Source organism: Numida meleagris, chromosome Z, assembly GCF_002078875.1.
Source record: "Numida meleagris isolate 19003 breed g44 Domestic line chromosome Z, NumMel1.0, whole genome shotgun sequence".
NCBI classification, from domain to species: Eukaryota; Metazoa; Chordata; class Aves; order Galliformes; family Numididae; genus Numida; species Numida meleagris.
This window is the reverse complement of record NC_034438.1, coordinates 64,626,498-64,632,234: the sequence shown is the minus strand read 5'-3', so window position 1 is coordinate 64,632,234 and position 5,737 is coordinate 64,626,498. Positions and strand designations below refer to the sequence as shown.

The 5,737-nt window shown below is 44.4% G+C and overlaps 1 protein-coding gene across 5 annotated transcripts in view; it reads left to right on the top strand.

Annotated features, from left to right (window-relative positions):
- The window catches only part of RNF20 (ring finger protein 20), a 20,510-nt gene continuing 20,120 nt past the window's right edge, over window positions 5,348–5,737 (top strand). For 2 of the 5 annotated variants that reach the window (XM_021379923.1, XM_021379922.1), the window contains exon 1: window positions 5,582–5,721. The gene's annotated coding sequence lies outside the window, so the exon portion shown is untranslated. The other 3 variants (XM_021379925.1, XM_021379924.1, XM_021379926.1) reach the window with 3 other exon arrangements.

Sequence of the window (5,737 nt, the reverse complement as noted above, 5' to 3'; positions counted from 1 at the left end):
ACACAAGGTTTCCAACTGAATGATTTATAAACAAGAACTGTTCCCCTGGACTGCTGGAAATATTTTAATTTCCCCTTGCAAAAGGGAGTCAAAGTTATTTCGCGTGGTTGCTGGGCACATAACGAATTCTATGCCTATGTGAGAAGCACAGAGCACAGATAATTGTTCTTGTTCTCTTCCATAGCAGATTTTCAGGTGTGCACTTCTGGAACTAGAGTTCTGCTGCTGGGGTGAGACAAGCTGCTGTGTAGATGGAAAGTCTGGATAACACTGGAATGAAGTTTTAACAATACAAAGACTCTCAGTAAAATTGTATCAAATGATGGCTATTTTTGAACTGCATGAAATCTCTAAGAGAGAGCATCGTTTTAAATTGAAGTAGTTTTAATTCAGTTTAGCTGAATGTTTTTTGGAAGTAAAATAAATAAAATTTAAGCTTTTTTCCTTCTAAATGATAGCGTCTCTGCAGGATGTAACAGACTTAACAGTTTGCCTTTAGTACCTATTTTTAATTAATACAGATAAATTGTCTTGAATGTTTAAGTTTAGACAAGTCTTAGGAACCCAGCTAGAGGCACCAGCTTTACCCGATGAGCAATAGAAAAGTCCATGAATGAGACATGAATGTCTCACCTAGATCTAGAATTATACCTGCTATATTAACTAGAACTGCATTGGCTAGCATGAGTGTTTTTCCTAGAACCTGTTCTGTAAATTTCTCTGCTGATCAGGAATGAGTATTTGCAGATACATCCTATTTTCCCAATCTTACAGGACAACAGTATAGTATTCCCCAAGATCCAACCAATTTTTGAATATCAGCTCTTAAAAATGTAAGCACATCTGTTGGCATGGGTAGTACATATACATTTTAGCTGAGGAAACCGTTCACAGCAGTTTCCAAAATCTTATGTGCAGAGGATCTCTCCATATACAGACTGCAAATTAGGGAGTTACGCTGATTAGCAACAAAAACAGAAAGAAAACACTCAATCTCCTGCTCCATTTGCTGGGCCTCTCATTGCTGCAACCAGGCAGTGAGATAACAAGGTCATTGTGCACCTCAGCAAGTTTGTGGATGATAGCAAGCTGTGTGGTGCGATCAACACACCCAAAGGACAGGATGCCATTTGGAGAGACCTAAAAAGGCTGAGCAGTGGGTCCTAGAGAACATCATCAGATTCAACAAATCCAAGTGCAAGGTCTTGCACTGGAATTGTGGCAACTCCCACTATCAGTACAAGCTGGGGAACAAAAGGATTAAGCACAGCCCTGCAGAAAAGGACTTGGAATACAGGTGGATGGTAAGATGGACATGAGCCAGCAATGTGCCCTCGTAGCCCAGAAAGCCAACTGTACCCTGGGCTGCATCAAAAGAAGCATGGCCAGCAGGGCGAGGGAGGTGATCCTGCCCCTCTGCTCTGTGCTGGTGAGACCTCACCTGGAGTACTGCGTCCAGACGAGGAGTCCTCAGTACAGGAGAGACATGGACCTGTTGGAGCACATCCAGAGAAGGGCCACTAAGCTGATTCAAGAGAAGGAACATGTCCCCTGTGAGGACAGGCTGAGAGAGCTGGGGCTGTTCAGCCTGGAGGAGAGAAGGCTCCACGGAGACCAGATAGCTGCCACCTTTTGGTATCTAAAAGGCAGCTATAAGAAGGAAGTGGACAGATTCTTCAGCAGGGTCTGCTGTGATAGGACAAGGGGAAATGGTTTCAAACTAAAAGAGGGGAGATTTAGACTGCATATAAGGAAGAAGTTTTTTACAGTAAGGGTGGTGAGGCACTGGAACAGGTTGCCCAGAGAGCTGGTTGATGCCCCATCCCTGTGGACATTAAAGGGCAGGCTGGTCCAGGCTTTGAGCACTCCTATTGAGCTGCATGTGTCCCTGTTCATTGCAGGGGAGTTGGACTAGATGGCTTTTTCAGGGTTCCTTTCAACTCAAACGACTGTATGAACAGGTACTAATCCCTGTTGAGTGCTCACTTTGCATTACTCACTGATGTCTTCCATTCCTTCTTTCTTCAGACTGCCTGCCAGGATGCTTTTGGTGAGAGAGAGAGCCTGTGCTCTTCTCTTCTGTATGGTCTTCCCTTTTAATTGGCCAGTTCTAGCATTTTCTTCCTGTAGCTCCAGGGTTGTCTGGTACTTCAGGCATTGTTGGTGTGAGAAAACAGAATTTGGGTTACTGCAGATCATATCTGTGACTTACTGAGCTGTGTAGAAGTTATTGCTATGATGTAGAAGTTGTCATATGCAATGCTAATGCCTGGAATATGCATAAAGTGCCATCCTTGTGGGTTACTAAACAGGAGAAGGAAGTATGTAAGGCATGTTTCACAAAACTAATTATTTCATAAAATACAGCCACCTAATGACCTCCTGTATTCACGTCTGTATTCTCCACTTAGCTTACAACATCAAGTGTTTCTCTGCAGGAGGGAGACAATTAGGGAAGTAAAATGTCTGCAAGGCAAAAATAAGTAAGGATTTCTGTGCAGAGTATACTTACATTTCTGCCCAAATCAGTTCTAGCCAGATGACAATGGAATTTTATTCCTTAGCCAAGGTAAAATATAATTTGTATTTCCCTTCCTAGATGTATCGTAAGTATTCTAGTGCTAGAGCTGTACACTGTAGGATTAACTTTCTGAGAGAATGTGACCCAGTGTAGCAGGCTCTGAGCACATGCAAACAACCACAGGATGCACTAAGGGTTGTGTTTCATATCTGCTGTTCAGTGGTAACTGTCTCTGGGTAAGTAACTTCAGTGCCTCCAGTTCACAGCCTAGCAAATGAAATGCTAATATGTGCTGACAACAAAAGAGATTTTTTTTTTTCCCAAATGATTATTTATAGTGAGGGCTTTGCTCATTTAATTTAGGCCCCTGGTTAGCCCTTTTAGGTCAGTTAATCAGCTGTGCCTGCATACTGCTCTGCTTTGCTGTTTCACAGTGGTTGCCCGCAGATGAATTTTTCTAGCTTATTATCTTAAGCTAGCTGCATCTTAGGCAAGTCCTCAAGTCTGTTTTCTGGCCTGTTTCCTTGTGTTTGCAACTTGCAGCCCCCTTCTCCATCTATCACTGGCAGCATCAGGGACTGACTGGCTGAAGCTTTCCTGTTCTGTCTTTGGGATAAACCTGTCTTCTGCTGTTCCCTCAATAGATTCCAGGGCACAGAACCTCTAGGGCAGAGCCTTCTGTTAGCCACTTTCTAAGACAGTTTCTCTAACAGGTTTTATCAAGATCAGCAGTCATACTGTCTTTGATACGGCCTTTTCTCCCAGAAGCAGCACAGTTCTTCTGGATGAAGGATCTTATAGATAGACCCCTGGGTGTGCCAGACTTCCAAATTTCACTACCTAACCGTATAGTGCCTGCCCAGATCTACCTGGGTAACGACTGAATAGTTCACAACACTGTGTCTCAGCATCTTGGCAGAATAAAGAATTTTCAAGCCAATTTGTAAGACTTTCATAACAAATTTTGGCATACATTACTCCTTTTGCAACTTGAGGGAGAGCCAGTATTGAAGCTTTGTATGCCCTTCTGATTTGCAATAGAGATTAACTGGCAACAGGGTTGGGGACCCTCAGCACAACCTCGGTTGCAGAATGGCAGCTCTTGCTCACACAGGGAGAATAAGTCACAATGAGAGCCCTTTTGTGGTCACAGTCCTAGAGCACAGTTAACACCTGGAATTGTCCTCTGTAGGCTATTCCTTATACGGCTTTATTTTTTTCATTTAATCTCTGGATAGCTGATGTGTTTCCTCATATTAGCCTTCCCTCTTCTCATACAAAAGTAAGTACACACACTTTCCAAGAAAATATCTGCCCTGGTCATTCAAATTCTTAAGCAGCTGTAGTTTTGAATGAAGTATGCACTCAATTTTCTTTCAGAAATTACAAAAGAAATAATGTATCTGAACCTGCTTGTTTCAAGAAGAAGCAATTCTACTTCTGACATTTCTAACAGACTGTAAAACTTCACACATTTCTGCAGTACATTCTCTACAGTTCCTCTTCAATTGTTCAGCTCTCATAGATTCTTTACAGAAGTTTCTCATGTATTAAATGCCCCTCTTCTTCTCTCCCTAGCACAAGTACTTAAGCTTGCATTATAGAATCACAGAATCATTTGAGTTGGAAGGGATCGGTTAGGGTCATCTAGACCAACATCCCTGCAATGAACAGGGACACCTACAGCTACATCAGGATGGTCAAAGCCTACAGACTGCATTCTTGTCCATAGTTGCTGTACTGTACTGCCTACTGCCTGCCCCTAACAATTCACAAGGATGTGACAGTTAGGCAATAAAGATCACTAAGGAAAATAGTGCATTTCTTCTAAAGGAGGTGAGCAAGTGTTTTGAGCTGCCCAGAGGAAATAATTATTATCTAAAACATGATAATTTACACAAAAACATAACTGATTAGGGAAATAGGTTTTTCTTTTCCTATGGAGAAAATGACAAGGTGTCTAGTGGTAAAAGAAAGAGACAAAATGAAATATAAGTTTGTGATTACCTGTGTTTCAATTTCAGATTTTCTGTAATGATGTAAAGCCATGGATGTTTCAAGTCTCCATGGGATCAGCGCTTGAGGAAAAATACATATAGTGAAACAAAAACAAGAGTAAAGCAAAGTTTGTAGAGCTGAATTCTTCTCCCTGGTAGCATAACACTCTTGGGCATGCATCGTTTTGTGTATGATTTTGACTTCTTTGGTATTTTAAGCAAAGATAGCCACTGGGGAGATGGTGAAACAAGAACTCAATTCCTGAAGGCTGCAAATTTCCTTTAAGCATCAAGACAGGAGTGTTATCAGCCTGATGGCATCTGGTAGGAGTTTTCTGTTTCATGCTTTTCATGTTCTACAGAGATGGGTGGTCACAAATATGTTAGTTTAAGCCTAAAATTTTACTTGAAAATAAAATATACATACATACACATACCTAAAATAGAACTTTAAACTTTATTGGAGCTAAACCTGAGCTATGTACGTATCCTAACCCACAAGCACACGTAACTGCTACACATGAGGGGCACTACAAAGGCGCGCACACCACTATAGCCAACTTCTTTAAAGTCAGGACCCTACCCTGCCAGCAAGCTGCCTCTCTTCAGCCTCCAGCTCCAGATGGGGCCACTCTCTCGGCTTATTTACTGCTTTCCTTCCGAGGAGCTGTAAGGGCATACTGCCAGCAGAAGCACAGGGTGGCCACGGAGGCTAGAGAACACTTCGGGAAAGCACTACCTCTACACCAGCGAGAGCTCGGACGGCCGCCATTTTTCTTAAGGGCAAGAGCGCTGCCCAGGTGGCGGCTGCCATTTTCCTTAAGGGCAAGGGCGCCGCGTTCAGGCGCCGTTGCAGCACCATGGCAACGGCGACCATGTTAGGCGAGGGCAAGCGGCAGCCCGCGAAGCGCCCATAACAAGTGAGGGCGAAATGGCCGCCGGAAGGGGCGGCCGCTTCTGAGGGTGGTGCTGCGCGACGGCCGCCTCAGCCGCCCCTGGGATTGGCCCAGTGGTGGATTTGCTTTCCGGCGGACCTGAGGAAGTCGGTGGGGGGTTGGTGGGTTGATTTAGGGTCAGTGGGGGGGGCCGGGCCGCAGCGCAACGGCTGGGCTAGGTCAGGCTGCGCCGGGCCGTGAGGTGTGTGGGGGAAGGGCCTGCGGGACGGTTCGTGCCGGGGGCCGTGGTACAGCGAGCGGTGCAGAGGTGCGCAGTGGGGTGG